Raw genomic sequence first — 16,538 nt, forward strand, 5'->3', positions numbered from 1 at the left:
CAGCAGGGGAAAAAAAAAGGAAGAAGTGTGCTGCATTGATAGTGTTGCCAAGTTTCACATATCTTTATTAATGAACTTCAAGATCAAGACCATAATTTTGTTATAATTTGCTTGCTGATTACACTTGAAACTGCTAGGTCCACGAAATAGTTTGTTTTGTTATTACAATGGTTTATTTCACAATGTTCAATCAGGTCTAGTTCAGTACATTTTCTAAAGTAATGCACAAACTTGTTACAGAATGTGAAAAGCCAGCTGGCAAACTCCTTCTTCAAAATACAGATTCAAGGTTTGCCAGGAATCTCTCCTCTTTGATATGTATGGAAATCAGGCCAAACATAATTTCAGTATGTTTTTAGGGTGTTTTCCAATTAACCGAACTCTAATAATGCATTTCTAGATGGTTTGGGGCTGCCTGGATTCAGAGATGGGTTTGATTCTTTAATGCAGAAACGTAACATGACACCACACCCTCTTGAAGTGCAGGGTATTATATTTCTTAACAATGTCTTTCCATTTTTTTAAGATAAAGCAAAATAAATTATCCCGAAACAATGGAATTCACATTCCTCCATATGCACTGATTGATTTAAATTGCATTTTAAATCTTCTCCTTATAGCTAAGAGATAGGAATAGCTGATGTGGAGGAAGCACTTTAGTAAATATGTCAACCACTGAACTACCAGGATCTTTACCTCATGCTCTTTATCAGTGCTGATGTATACTAGCTACTTCAGTGTATACTACTGAACACACAGTTATTCAAGGTAATATGATGTAAGAATGCTAAAATGTGGAGGCTGATAACAATATTTTCATATGAGTGCTGAATAAATAATGAAATCATAAAAATTGATCCATGTGTGGAAAAAGTTGCAGTGCATTCACAAACTCACGGTCTTGAAAAGGAGAAGATTGTTTACAGCTTTCTGGAAAATAAACTAGCAGGGACTGATGTAAATGTGCATCCCTTGGTAACTGGTCTGTATTATTGAATTCCATTGTTTAAAAAAAAAAAGCATTTAAAGCTTGTGTTGCTACATAACAGATTTAAATAATTTTGAGGTCAAGTCACTTCACATTTCTGTAACACTTGAGAGGTTGACCATCTTCCTCCTTTACTTCCTATAAAGCAAGTATAAGTTTAATTTTACCTTGCTCATACTTACTCCACATTTAGACCTTCTTGTTGCTGTTCTTAAAATGAATCAACAGATGTGGTTTGTCTTCCTAAACTACATATGAAAATTCTTTTAATTTTTTATGTATTTAATTTCGAATGGATAATGTGACCCATATATTTTTCTTTTCACTCGTTTGTTTGCCTGTAAGCTTCACTATGTCTTGCTGCATATCCTGACCCTTATCTTTGACCTCTGTATCTTGACCGCAGCCTTCTTGAGTCCTGACTTCAAGTGCTTGATTAAGTTAGATTTTTCCCTGAGCACCTTTCACTTGAACATCAGCCTGTGAAAAGCTAACTGTCTATTACTTCTAACTAAATGGGGACCTTTTTATGACCTGTTTCTCACGCTGCTTGTAAACTTGTATACCACAGGCAACCCTGCCTTAAAGAGGTGGTAACCTAACGTCTCTTTCTTTTCTTTTGCTTTAACATTTATGCTCTCCACTGCAAAAACTCGAAGCACGATGTATCAGCAATTCTCCCTCTAGCCAAAGAAGGCTAGACACAGCTTGCCGTGGAGCCTGTCAACTCCACTCCATGTGTCAGCCTGAGGGAATCAAATGAGAGCAATGAAACGTGTTTTCTGCCTACAGAGTCTGTAGCCTCTGGCACCTACTGGTACAGGAGCAAAGGAGGAGCAGCAGCACCGCTGGCCTGGCTCAGGTCCCATGGTTTTACTCTTTATAGCAAACGTTTCTTGTGTAAACTTGTCCCAGCTTATTTTACAACTCATTCAGAAACTGCAGTATTAAAACTACTTTAATTTTAGTACTCATTTCAATCCCTTTTTCAAGTGGCTGAGTTGACCCAGCAGTCATTAAAGGGCAGTGTTTTGTTGCTTACAGGGGTCTGGATTTGAAGATGTCCTGGCTTCATGTCTCAGTTGTGGTTCTTGAGCTTGGCAAAAGCATTAACTGTTGCCATCTTAAATTAGTCTGTCCCTCTGATACAATTTCCTTCTGAATTGCAGAGACACCTATGTAGTTCATCTTTCTAACCGTAAAAGAGGTCATAAAATGAACATGAAATGTGGATAGACAGGTCCAACTCTCAGCCCACCATCCACTCTTTTGTGCATTGTGCGCTATCTCTTAGGGCAAAACACTGTCAAAAGTGACTGCTGCCTTAGAGAACTTCAACTTTTACCCACCCAAGGCCAGACACATGAAGCAGAGCTTTCCATAACCAAGGGCTGCTGGCCTCTGTGGCTACTCAGGGTTGAAACTCCAAAATATCTCAGATCAGACCACTTTTGAAATCAGCATCCTTAGCATTTCTATCATTCCTCCCTCTCTAAACTGAGAATAATACAAGATTTCTAACCATAGTTTGGTATGTGCTAATCATGAGCTTATTTTGATTATAAAAGCACATGATATTTTTTTAAATATGTGGAATTCAAGTTCAGAAACAGAACAAAGTATCTCAAATGTGTGTAGCTGATGCAAGGGCAACGGTGGCCAACTTCACTTCTTACATTAGAAGAAAAAGAAAAGTAGGAAAGCATGTGTCATTTTGATCTAATTTTGATCTAATGTTTGCCCGGAGAGCACAGTGAAACCATAGCTGCTCATCCTTTAGGAAAAGAAGCATACACCCAACTTGTAGCTATAAACAATACTGATCTCTGTTTCTGTAGGAAGCACAGAGTGTTACTTTGTGATATTTGTGCAGCTCTACACGCTCAGTCATTACCAGTCTACATGACTGTTCATAACATAGAAATACTGTCCTTTCTGTTTTTAAAGGTGCGTAAGATTTACGCAGTGCAGTAGCAAAATTGTGCAATGCTGGCATAAATAATCTGTTATGACAACCCCTCAGGGAGTAACTCCTGTTGGCAGGACGTGTGCAGTCCTGGGATGGTCTGATGCACTGGTAACTGCACTGTAACAACGGAAACATGAGCTTGGCCTTGGGTATCTCACAGCTCGGGTTGGCGGGCTCAGCTGTGTTAGCAAGGTAATGCAGTTCAACTTCAAAAGGGAAGGCAAAGAGGCTAATAGTCACTGTAGTGGCCCATCTGCTAGACGGCCAAAACTCCCTATGATCGTATTAAGAAAAGGTTTTGGAAGAGACGTGCTGAACTTTCTGTTAAATGAAACTTTTGTCATTTTTCTTTTCACTTCATACTTTGCTTTGCATGCCGTCTGTAACAATAATCTGCTACCACACTACTGGTGCCATATACATATATCAGTAAGAAATCACACTTCGTGGTGCTGACTCATAGCCATTTAGAAGGGAAGGCTCATTAAGGGAGTGGGAATTAGCCACACTGTCTGAAGGAGATTGTCCTTTACCTTTTGGAATCCAAATGTGAGCAGCTCTTCCTCTTGCCTGGCATTCCTGGCAGTGCCCTTCAGGGAGTGGACAGAGAGAAGTCCATTCCAACAGTCTTGTAGGACAGAGTAAAAATGTTCAGACAAGTTTGGGTTTTCTGTCTAGGTCAACACAGTTCATCTGGCAACATTGTGGTAAAGGCACATCTAAAAATTTTTCTTGCTCTGGTAATTTTTCTTGCTCTGTCAGTGCAGTTTGCCACTGTCTGTCATCTGTGCTGATATCTGTATTTTATCTGTTCTCTATAAAAAAGATGATAAAAGATGAAAAAAATTTATGTAAACCAGCTGTGGTTTATAGTACAAATATTGAAAGAGACGTTATTAGTAGCTTCAAATACACTGTACCAGTAGCTGTAACTGTTGAGGATGGACTAGGAAGGGGACAATATGATCAAAAGTGAAACAACTTTAGCACCCAGCTACAGGAAGAGCCATTAATGGCACTTGCATAGATCATATATTCCCCCTCATTTTCAGGAACTCATTCACTGTAGATACCAGGAGTAGCTGGCTTGTTACCCCCTTTCTCCCTCACTGATGGCATCTGGAGAAGAAGTTGCATATTGCTCTGTAGTACGCATTTCTTGGGTCACCGTAGCGGCTTTTGGTGTGATGGTTTTCTGTCACAGAGACGCACAGAATTATTTTTATGAAGTGGCAGCAGTTCTCAAGATCCTGAGTCCTATCAACTTTTTTATCTGCCACTTTATCCATTAACCCTCCAGTAATTGCAATGCAAATGTTCTTCTTGTTTTCACTTTTTGTTAAACAAAATATCAGCAGATGGTAAGCCTTCACTGGTACAGCTTGATCATGTACCTATACTAAACACAGACCAGACTTTGATTCTTCAGTCTTTCTCAATGAGTGCCTCTTCCCTCCTGACCCCTACCAGCCCACACGATTAAGAATAATGCTCCATCAGTTACATACACAAACCTGTATTTATCCACAGACTACAAAATTCTTAGATACTACTGTGTCAGCTACATTGTGTCTCGGAAAACTAGATTTGATGCACACAATTACTCAACTAGCTCCAGTGCCTTCTAATGAGGTGATTTGAAGGCATTGATAGAGTGGTATAGCAGAGGTTCCCCAACTGTGTTCATGCATTCTCCTCATGTATACTTTGCAGCCAGGTATAGGACCTGCTGTCTCTAGCAGTGGCCACCACCGCTGATGCCACTGGTGTCCCTGCCAGTGATGGTACCTGGCTTTGAAAGTTTGTGAAAAACAAATTTAGAAACTTGTCTCCCCTCAAAGAGTGCCAGTAAATATTGTAAGCAGGACATCTGAATGAGCCAAGCTCTAGCTGCCCTCAGTAGATAGCCCAACACAAATCTGCAAGCCGGCAGGATCTCATAGTACTGGACTACCGCCAGCCTGAATAGCTCCATGTTCTCCTCACATTTGTCTGCACTAGGTACACACAGCAGCTGATACTAATCCATTTCTTAGCTGTATTTAGGTATTGCAAGGAATCTGTTTGACTGTGTACCTGGTTCTGACACACAGTTCTGGCTGTTCACAAGAACGAGAGCTTCTTAACACTGTGTAAGCCTTTGGTTACTACAGCTCAGCTTTTCAGTTGGAATTATGTTAGGCAACACACAGGAATATTTTATGGCACTGAGTACTGCACCAAAACGCTGCAGCCTTATGGTGCAAAATGCTTCAGGCACATGATTAGAATGTGCTAAAAAAACGTTCCAGTTTATATTAGTATGAGCATATTCTGCCCATACCACGCCAGTTTTATGCCAGACTAGATATTGCCAGTTCCCCACAGACAATATAAAGCCAGTATAAATACCAAACTGCGTACTCTGGATAATTCACCAGAAGTGCTATCATGTGCTCCTGCCCCATCCGTTTGGACTGGTAGGTCATCCAGTGCCACACAAATCAAATATTAACAGTTTTGTCAGCATGTCCTAACTAAAACTGAAGTTTCTTTATTATCTCAGCCTGTCTTCTGTCTGTCATGCGTATGAGCAGCCCCCCGGGACACCATTCTAACTGAGTTTTGTGTAAACAGCAGTTGGCAAAAATCGTGGAGTCCCTTATAAGTCAAATATGACATCACTGTGACATGCATATCTTGAGTTTCTTCAGAAAATTATTTCCTCCAGATAATGCCCACCAGAGAAAGTGAGCAAGCTGAGAGCATTCCTGGAGGGCCTCATCCACCTCTGGCTGAAGATAGCATCAGTCTTTGGGTTGGCTGCAGGGGATGCAGGTGTGGAGCTGCAGGCTGAGCCTGACCCTACCCCTACTGGTCCCCGGGAGAGGCCCGAGCATCCCTCTCGCTCTTTGTGGACTTGCTAAGTGGGATTTGTCAAACGCAAGACTTTTGCGGTTGATCCTGACTCCACACTTTCCCAGCTATAGGAAAGCCACCGCATGGCGATGGGCTGAGGCCAGGCAGCAGCACAGTGGGAACTGTCGCTCAGGTAGGGACCCAGCACTGTGGCCTCAGCTGGAAGCAGCTTCTCTGGGACCGAGACTGAGCTGGGTCCCAGCTGCAGCCTCCCTGCGGCACTGCCTGGGGGCCTCTCCCTTAGCTGCACTGACTCTGCATTGTCCCCAAGCCCTGGCAGCCAGACCTCCCAGTGGGGGGATGCTCTCAGGGCCTTTACAAAAAGGGCACAGTGGGCCTTTCTGTGTTTACAGCTGGTCTGCACAAACACAATGCTTTCTAGTATTTTCTTTCAATCTGTAGAAAAATCTAAAGTTCCCAATACTGTTGGAAAGGAAAATGCCACCCAACCAGCAATCTGGTCCTTATCGCAGCTGCTCAGTCTCAGTGCCCAAAAGTCACGTTTCAATCAATTTAGTCTTGGATGCCTTTTCAATTTCAGATAAACCAGAGCCTTCAGTACTTAACAGCTTTTAGAAAATATATGCAATTAAATATGATACGTTGGATTAATTTCAAAATTCCTGACTTGTAGTGGTACACTTCCAAAGATAATTTCATTAGGGCTTTTCTTTCCATGACAGTACCAGGAACAAAGTCCTTCAATTTCCTTTCATGAGTAGCTCCCACTGAAATCAATGGAGAAACTTCGGAAGTACAGTCTGCTGAAGGTATCTCTTTTCTTTCCACAGACCAGATTAACTGATTTGCAGACCAGATCTAGACAGAGGATCATTGGCTGATCATCTCTGCTAAGAGATCTAAAAAGGATTGTGTATTATAACCTTTTGTCTTCTAGTCAGTGGCTTGAACTTGGCCCCTGTGAGTAGTCATTCATGATGTCATGATGTCATTCATGAGAGCAGTGTTACAACCTGGACTGAGAGCCCAGGGAGTGGTAAAGGTCTTGTGATCCTCTCGGGTTAAATTAAGCTGAAACAACAGAAACAACCAGTTAAAATGTTTTACTTGTGGTAGAAACAAGCATGGAAAAGGATAGTAAGCTATGTGGCCTCTTATTGATAAGTCTATAAGAAAGAAAAGAAAAGAAAGGCAGTAAAAGAAAAGGGAGAGAAAAAGAGTCAAAGAGTCTAGATCGCCACCCCAGGTTCCAGCGTTGTCTCAGGTCTGGTAGTCTTGGGTGGTGGGTGCACACCCAGCAACATTTTCTGTCACCTTTTAAGTTCATCTTACCGGCTGGTTTGCATACTAGACAAGGAGAGGCAGGTTTTCCATGAACTCATTAGCACGAGAGACGAGAAAAGGTGGAGCACATGCATTGAGGGGGGATGGGGTGCATTAACCCGTTTGACCAGTTGAGTTGGTGGTCATGATCTCCCCCTGACACCTTTACCTTTCCCCCAGTTACTGCCCTTTTTTGCTGACTTCATGCTTCTGGGGCAACCATCCAGCCTTTAGCTCCTTCTGGGGCAGATGTTCCCCTCTTACCAGTCTTTAGTTCTTCTTCAAGGGCATAGTCTATAGCAAGACCTGCATCGTTTATACAAAGTATCAAACTTATACAATAGAGCCAATGTTTGGCATCCTCCTTAGAAGATCAGTGCAGCAAACAGTTCAGTGAATGTTTGAGGCATTAACTCCTCCAGTTCCTCAGAGAACAGTCTGTAGTTGTGAATTCTGGCACAGCTTTTTCTCAAGCAAATAGTTAAAATCCAAACATTTTTTGTAGTTTTTCAATCTGAAATCTGGAATGGCAGCAAAAGTTTTTGTGGTTGAAATGTATACCTCCCCACCTGCAGGTGTGCTAGGTCTTACCATCATCAGTTGGAGCAAGCTGTCAAAATCCAGCCCTTGATTACAATATCCAATGAAGAGATAAAATTGTAACTGTCATGGTCAGAAAGTCCTGCTGATGTAAGGAACAACATTCCTGATGACTTCAAGAGGAGGAAGTGCTGTCCTGTTCTGAAGACAGGGATGGTGAAAGCATTAATGTAAAAAGCAGTATCATAGCAAGTTAAAACCAACAGTGGTGGTACTTAACTGTTTTTAAAGATTAGTTCAGGCATGTGTTCCACCACTTCTGGTAGCATAACCAAGTTGAAATGCTCTGAGCAGAACAAAGTTCTTCATCCCCACCAGGATCTAAAAGTTACAGGAAAGAAGCCATGTGAGTAGTAGGTAGATTTTTAAATATCAATTTTAAAATAGAAATGTGTAGGGAAAAACTCACTCTTTTGGCTGACTTATGCTGGAAGTTTCCATTTGGGTCAGGATATCCCATTGGTCCTCAATTTTTTTCATGTGTGAATACCTACCTCCCTCAGGCACTGTCTCCAGTGCATGGTAAAGACAGGCTATTTGCAACTAATTAACATCCATTTGTAAAACTGTTGGGGCAGCCAAGGCAAGCAGAAAACTATATCCCACTTTATATTTGGAGAGAAGTGTCCAGCACAAAGCATTGCTGAACAGTAGTAAATACTTAGCTATGTATCCATAGGTAGCCTCCAGTGTGGCATTAACCTCCCATGAAGTATTTTGTCTGGTGGAAATAATTGGAAGTTAAATATTTTGTGTGTAATCACCTGATGAAAAAAAAAAAATCTGAATTTTCCAGTTGAATCAAATTTTCCAAAAATTTTACTTTTTTTGTTGGGGAAAAAAAAACCAAAAAAAAGACACAGGAGAATCTCAGTCTGCTGTGGTCTTATCAGAAATTAGACTTTGTAGATATTGTATCAGAAAAAAGTCTGAAAATCATTTGACATGTTACTTGAACAGTACCGACAGGATCCAGCTTGATTGCATTATCACAACTGGTGTATTGGTCTTACTTGAGAAAATGGGTATTTTTGATTTTCTCTCCATCTTGGATCTCTCATTTAAGCATGGGTCATACTGGTAGTCTCTGTGAAGTTGTTGCTTTTTCAAGCTTAGAAAAATATTCAAGAGTTAATGTTTGATTTTTTTTTCTGCTCCCTCCCAGACATAATCATCCTTAAATAAACAATTTGCTGTTAAAGAAGATGTTAAGTGGTTTCTGTCATAACATGCTGCTTCTGTCCTGACTTTAAGTTTAAATTGTAACTCTAATGCAGCAGGTCTTCCAAGTGATTTTCCTCCTAATCTTTTTACATCTGCACTTGCTCCACCCATGACACTCACTGAACATTGAAAGCATGGTATTAAGTCAGCTTAAAAAATTCATATTTCTCACATTTCTTCTGTCTATAAAATATTTAATCCTCAACAAATGATGCTTTTCTAATCCGTTTTTTACATTCATTGGGAACTATGGCTCATCTCTCAGACACTTCTTGTCATGTTTTGAATTGGATTATTTAAGAAGCACTGATAAAATGCCTGAAAGCCTTTATTGGCACAGTATCACTTCTGTTAGACTCAGAAGTTCTATTTGCTTCCTGGGCACTTTGGCTAATCCCAGTGGCCCAAAGACCAGGGAGGACATCACACAGAGAGCAGAACCAGCTACTGAGGTGCTGGAGGTACATATTAACAAGAGTTCTTATCAATGGTTTCTGTCAGAACTCATAGGGGATCCCAGTTAGTAATTTAAAGCTAATCTCCTAACAGTTTCCAGAAAAAAAGTGAAAGAAACACCACATTTTTCTGTGCTCCTGGGGACTGACTTCTGAAGCAGATCAGGGTTCCACATTGCTTCCTACCTCCTCACCAGGGCAAGTTGAACCTTCGATCTCTGAATGGCAACAGTGCAGATTTTATGGCATGACAGTTTCTCTGAAGACTTGAGTGCTGACTTTCTTTTCGGTATTGGCTTGAATCCATTAAACTGTACGTGAATGCACAATATTAGAAATTTTCCACTGCAATCCATTCATTAAAACTTCAGTCTCTTCTGTGGCTTGCTCAGTGCAGAAAGTCAACAATTTCTTCTCTTGTGTTTTGGTCAATAAATCTGTTGGTCCAGATTCATTCCTGGTACAAGTCCAATGCTGCAATGTGGATAGATGTTGTCTTTTTTCTCCCTTCCTGAATTAAATTGTCCAGCCAAAAAGATGATGAATATTCAAAAGTGCTTTGCATAAGCAAGGCTGAAAATTTCATTGAACAAAGACAAATGGAGGAACTTTAATTTAAAATTTACTGCAAGTTTGGTGACATCTGGTTGTTAAGCGGATCTATTCCAAGTTAAGTTTAGACAATAATCATAAATCAAAGTGAAATACAAGATCAGTTAAATAAAGCTATTTAGAAACATTTCTTTTTTCAAATATACCTGTCAGGGCTTCCAGACAATAGATGGACTGTTGACAACTGCATGATGACTCGGGCAGATGAAGAAGTGGCAATGAGTGAGAACTGCCCGAGTGAAGCACTTCTCTATTCCTCTGTTTTATTACTGCATTGCCTCTGGCTTCACGATCCAGGCAGAGGCCAGCTGGAGTGGGCAGGCAAATTTACAGATGGCAATGCTTGCCTTTGGCATTTTCTTTCACCGAGGTCCGGGATATCATCTGCAGTCTTGTAGGGGTTGATGTGCAGTTTGGAGGTGCATCCAGGGTACCGATTAATAACTTAGGACATTGTGCTTTATCATTTGAAAGTATACTTTGATTATTACTGTTTTTCATGAGGAGATGTGAAAATCCGTCTGCCTTACCGATGGGGTTCAGCACGGTGGGACTGTCACCACTAGGTGGCACGAACCTGATGCAGCAGAAAACATGTTTGAAAGAACGCTGAAAGATTTAATGCTTTGCTGAACAGCTGAAAGACTACCACCACCACGCTAGCCATCAGCACAGGACTCATCTGGAAGCCCACTTCATTCGGGTTTTCACAACAGTCTTCCAGATAATGGGAAGGGCGATGTGTTTGGAACAGAATCACTGTATTGCCTCCTTCCCTGGGGCAAAATGGAAATCCGTTGCTGCTAATAATTTTTTTCTGTATTTCTGCAGCCAAGCACACACTTTTTTTCCCCACTTGGAGCTACAGTGGTTTGGACAGCTAGGACCACATCATAAAATGAGGCTAGCTGGCTGCCATTGCTGTTCCATTCCCTTTGGCCATGTCCAGACAACTCACTTGGTGCAAACTTGCTTTTAGGCCTCAAGGTTGTAAATTGAAGTGTCTTAGCACCACTTCACCTCCAGGCCAGCGCTGGCACTTCACTGCAGGTCTGGGGAGAGCTGCTCTCATGGTGTCCTCTGAACGGGATGTCAATCTGGAAGCTGGCTCTCCAAGTAGGTATGAGAGATCTCAAGATACTTCCAGTTAAAGCAAGTGATCCTCAAGATTTCTTTACAGATATGCACTCTAATATACTGGTGATTTTTTATTCAGATTTGCTAATATGTAATCCATTACTTTAAGCAGGATTTTTAGATAAATGTGATAATCTCTCTTAAAATACAGGAAAGCTGGCCTTACTGTTTACAACAAAGGAGACTGAAAGCTGCAGAAATATATTCTGGTTAGGTTTACAACTCTTGGTTAAGCTTTTGTTACAATTTTTTATTTCTACAGCATCATAGATGTGGAAAGCACTTTAAAGAGAGAGATTATGTGCTTTAAATGTGGTATCATATATGCAGAAGGCACTCGAAAGAAAATGGAAGGTCCTTGTACTAAAGCACCTATGCTTTAAATGAGATTAAGAACAGGATAAGATGACAATAAACAAAGGGCTGGATGAAAGGCTGGCAATGGTGAACAGTCAGACTTGATTATGTGACCATATCTTATTTCCTCCTCAGATTTTTTTAATACAGTAAATTTATTGTAATAGGATTTCTGGACAGCATCCACTTTGAAAGCCTGCGCAGAGGTTAGCAATAGAAGATTGGCTGAAAAAAAAATGAGGCATGTCAAAGGATTTTAAGGGAGTCTGAGGTTGCAGGAAGCAAAAGATCAGAGACTATTTCTTTAAAAATACTTCTAATAATTCCCATTTCTTATACAGACAACATGTTTTAATACATTGCTCTTATTTAAGTTCCTGAGTCATTCGTGTCAACTGCGAATTTGGTTTGGTTTCCTGGAAGTGTGATGCTACACCCAGACACTACGGAGGTTATACACATGAAGCCAGTCAGAAACTGCGTGCAGGGGTAAGAAAGAGTTTCCTTACAGGAAACTTGATTTTTGGCAGAAAACAAAGAAAGTTCTCCGTTTTGGCCAACGAGTTAAAAGAGGGGGGAAATGTTCTTTTTTATATAACATAGAGGAAAGCAAGCTATTTCTGAGAAAATAATTTTACAAAACCTGATTTTTCATCAGCAAAAGTTTCAGTCAACAATTCTCAAACATTTCTAAAGCATGTGTGTGAATTCTTGCGCTGTAAGTCCCTTGCCTGAGAAGGACTGCAATTTACTTGCACTTGTCAATTATATGCAATTTAGGTACAGATTTGTTGTGGACAGCACTTAGAAACACATGATAATAGCCACAGAAGCCCTGAAGCTTGGAAACTGCACAGGGGCAGGAGCTTGCATGAGGGTCTTTGCTTGGACTGGGCTTTCTGCTCAGGCAGGGATGCTTCACCATCCTTTTCCCGTGTCTCTGGAGCCAGAGCTTGGTCTCACCCTATTTCCCATTGGCGGCGTTCAGCCCTTGTGAGGCACCAGGCTCCTGTGACCCCACCACAGTTACAGGGGCACAGCCGATGCAGGGGAACCGACCAGGGAGCAAACCTTGAAATAGTACCTGCAAAGGCACAGAGTAAATTACTGGGACTCTGTATTTGAAAAAAAAACAAAAACAAAACCAAAGCAAACCCAGAATGAGCCTACCAGCTCACATCAGCAACATATGCTCAAAACTCCACAAATTCAAAATGCCCAGTGTTCATGCTCCTCCTTTCTAAAGAGAGCCTGGAATTTGGGCTATTTCAGAGACAATCGGTATGTGCTGTTCCATGAGGCCAGAAGAAAGTCAGGGAGAGGCACTCATTACAGTTAGATCCCAAAAAGCGCAGCCCTGGACTTCCTCATAAAAAACTGCTTTGCCCCTTTCCAGGCCAGCCCTTCACATGCCCGCACCCAGAGTGCAAAAAGATACAGCATTTCTCTTCTGTACAAATTCCTGAGCAAAACAGCTTGTTTGTTAGTGATGGGCCTATTACATTTGGATCTGCGTTACAAAGGAACTAATTTTGACCAAATCTTACTGGACAATCTCTGGGTTTATTAGAACTTTTTCTCTAACATCTGGTCCTTCTAAAAATATATCTAGAGATCAGCAACTGGAAATCTGTTGTCCTAGTAGCAGCAGTTGGATTAGTAGTATTTTATTTTCCTGAAATAAAGTGTTTTCTTATGTCAAAACACGGCATGATAGTGCTGTCTGAGGTGCTACACAAAACATCTGTACTCATTTCCATTAACTGCTAGAGTGCTGGATCAATATTCAAATGTGGTAATTTGTTCTCTGCAATACCACCAAGCATCTAAAAACTGCCTCTAAAAACTGGGTGGTTAATGTGAACCAGGCATTTTTAAATAGATCAGCCAGCCCACCCATGATTATAAGCCTGAACATAAGGGAGCATGTTTTACAAGGTCAATTCCAATTAAAGCTCCTCTCCCAACCCAAATATCTTTAATCTCCGAAGACTACTTGTATGCATCGTTTCACTTACATAAGTAAGTCTGTTTTGTGATTACTTCCCATTACTTCCCTGCCCACGTAGCTTTCTCACCCTCATCTGCCACGGTTATGAATACACACGTAAAGATGAAACTGGCCCTAGCGTACTACAGCTGCTTTCTTCGGGTGCTTTTTGTAGGGCAGCCTTCAGGATGTGATTAATACTTGAGAACAAGCCGGCATGTGGGGGAAGGGGAAAGAACTACTCAGATGATGATGCTTAGTAGATCATGTTCCTGCTATTTTAGTTACTAGTTTTACTTTTTCACTCTACAGTTTATACACAAGCCTAAACTTGCAAAGATGCTAAAAAGAGCACAGGAGAGGTTTTTTTGATAGCAGAATTAAATTCTAGTCTTAAACATGGATCAGAGTCAAAACTCCTGATCTAAACTGGAGGGAGGCTCAAATGTCAAGGGCAGATTTTGATCTTAATTCTCTGCATGGAAATCTGAAGTAGCTCCACACTGTCAAATGTAGTGTTTTGTTGGAAACCTCACTGAGAGCACAGATTGAATCAAAGTGTGTGTATTTAGTCTTCAGTGTTTTGATTTGAGTTGCAAAAGAGACCCACTTGTGAACTCTGGCTCAATCCAGGACATGAACAGAAGTTTGCTCCAGCCCATTTTAATTAAAAAATATGTTTTAAAAATGTTAATACTGCAAAGGTCAATCAGGACACAAACCATTGTATTATCTGAACAGAGTAGAAAGGCATCTTTCTTCAAACCCCACCAAGATATACTGATTTCTTCCTTACTTTTCAACAGGCATAAGAAATGATGGACTTCTGCAACTCTTCTATGCCAGGAAAGGGGAGTGATTCCGTCTGATTCAATATTTGCTTCCCTGCTTTGCACCAGCCTGGTAGTACAAAGGGAGGTGGAAAACAGCCCGTCTCCTGAGCTGGCTGCTCTCTCCCTGGGGAGCTCCTGGCCAGGACCAAGCTGCCACGTACCCCTCAGTGCACAGGAAGAGGAAAGGTGGGGAGGGAGGTGGCCGAGCCTGCCGTGCTCCCATCCCATCCCCAGCTGCTGTCCAGGCCAGTGGGACACCCGCTCCTTGGGAGAACGGAGCAGCCTTTGGGCTATAACTGGCTTTTCTGAGACATCTCTTCCCAGCTCAGGCATGCCAGGAAATCAGACCCAGTGGACTTACACCAGTATGCGTGAGAGCAAATTAGGGCCCTGGCTCTTCAGTTTCATTGTTTCGTGTTGATGATGCAATATGACTAATTTGTCAGGAATAATAGCACTGCACTCAAATGTGCCCCTCTCAGAAATAGCTTCCCCGCAGGCTCATTAAGGGTAACCTTTTTAAAAAAAAGAATGCATTTGCCTTAGTTCCTAAGAGTAGAATGGCTCTTTAAAGTCACAGATACTCCTTTCAAACTATACTATCTTGCTGATGTATTACATAAAAGTATTAGGGCACCATGCTGCATTTGAATGGTGCTTTTGGACAGGCCATTTCTCCACTCCCTCAAAAAAAATCTATCTAAAACCATATTTTTTAGCAGAAATGGTCTCTTTTCTACTGGACATTCCATCCAGTACCAAGACTTGGGGTTTGCTGGTGTGGCACTGTCACTGCACAGTATGCTGATAGGGCCAAGACCTTGAATTAAAGGTCTGAACTAAAGAAGGCAGATATTTAACTGAAAGGAGATCCCAAGCATACACAGAACATTTCTAATCAGTGTCTGTAAATACAACTGATGGTAAAGGACTCCTGCCTTTGAACTGATTGATCCAATCAGATTTGGTTTTAATTGAGTTCAGATGTAAACAGTTTTTAAAAAGGAATCAGTACTGTAGAAATAATTGGGGGTTTTGTACTTCCAGTTGGGATCGGTGGTGAATTTTGAAATTTCTCTTCTCCTCTCTGACAATTGTGTCAAGTATGTGAATTTCTAGCATATTTTTCTTTCTTTGTCATAGGAAGATGAAAATATCTGTATTAGTACACAAGGGGCCAGAAAGGCTTTAAACATCTCCTACAGGTTCAATTTCCATGATTTCTGCAGGTCTAGCAAATCCAGCCCCAAGTGTTAAGCATGGGCTTCCTAGGAAAGCTGGTGATTGGATGAACATGAATAAAAATGACATAAAATGGCAACTATTCTGGTACAATATCAGCTCCAAGATAAAAGGTATTCCTCTGAATGTGGAAATATTTTTGGGAATGCCTGAGAAATTTTTCATTGCTCTCATAACAGTTAATGTGGAAACTCTGCCTCACTGCTTCCCCCCGTATTTCAGTTTGAAAAATTTGTAAGGTCATATTAGAAAACAAGAGGTACTAGGAAGGATATGGTATTAAATTGGTATATTTATTACATATACCTATACAGTGAATTTAGGTTTTGAGGAGAAAAAGAACAAACATATATATTTGAATGAAGCAATGTAGCGTACATTTATCATCAAAGTTTGCTGCATTGAACATACATTTTCTACTTCTTACAGAAAATCTCCTAGGCAGGTCTGATCTTTGCAGAACTTACTACAATAAGCAGGTTAGCAGGCAAACTGTACCTGAAATGTTATTCCCAATAAGCACACTTGATTGGAGACTGTGTCTGTGCTTACTTCCTGCAGGAGCTGCCCATGTTCTGAGGAGTCAGGAGTTATGCCTGTTTTGACTAAGGTAGACTTTTGGAACAGATGTTGTATTGATCAGATTTCTAGGGCACACATCACTGTAGAGTCCAAGTCACCTTAGGCAGCATATTTCAGAGCTACGTATAAAGAATATTGATTTTTGGACGCCTATTTCTAAATTGAGAAAATGCAACATCTGCACCTTTCTTCTCCCTGAACTTGCACCTGGTATTTCCAATTCTTTCTGTGCAGACTGGCTGTAAAGCACTTTCTTGTATCATCCCCTCTGTGTGTTTCTAATACCTAATCCCACTGAGGTCAACAGCAGCCATCTTCAAGTGGACAAGATCAAACCCTGAAGATGTAGATTAAGACCAAGGTGAGG

General features: G+C 41.0%; 1 long non-coding RNA gene across 2 annotated transcripts in view; it reads right to left on the reverse strand.

Annotated features, from left to right (window-relative positions):
* Window positions 1–115: 115 nt before the first annotated feature.
* Window positions 116–16,538, reverse strand: part of LOC141944253 (uncharacterized) — a 46,315-nt gene continuing 29,892 nt past the window's right edge. Inside the window, exons 4-7 of one of the 2 annotated variants that reach the window (XR_012629207.1) lie at window positions 12,488–12,608; window positions 7,960–8,060; window positions 7,731–7,880; window positions 116–6,887 (exon numbers count right to left, since the gene is read on the reverse strand). This is a non-coding gene — a long non-coding RNA (uncharacterized LOC141944253). Of the gene's footprint in view, window positions 6,888–7,730; window positions 7,881–7,959; window positions 12,609–16,538 lie in introns of both variants that reach the window. The other variant, XR_012629206.1, reaches the window with a different exon arrangement.

This window comes from Strix uralensis, chromosome 5 (assembly GCF_047716275.1).
Source record: "Strix uralensis isolate ZFMK-TIS-50842 chromosome 5, bStrUra1, whole genome shotgun sequence".
NCBI lineage: Eukaryota > Metazoa > Chordata > Aves > Strigiformes > Strigidae > Strix > Strix uralensis.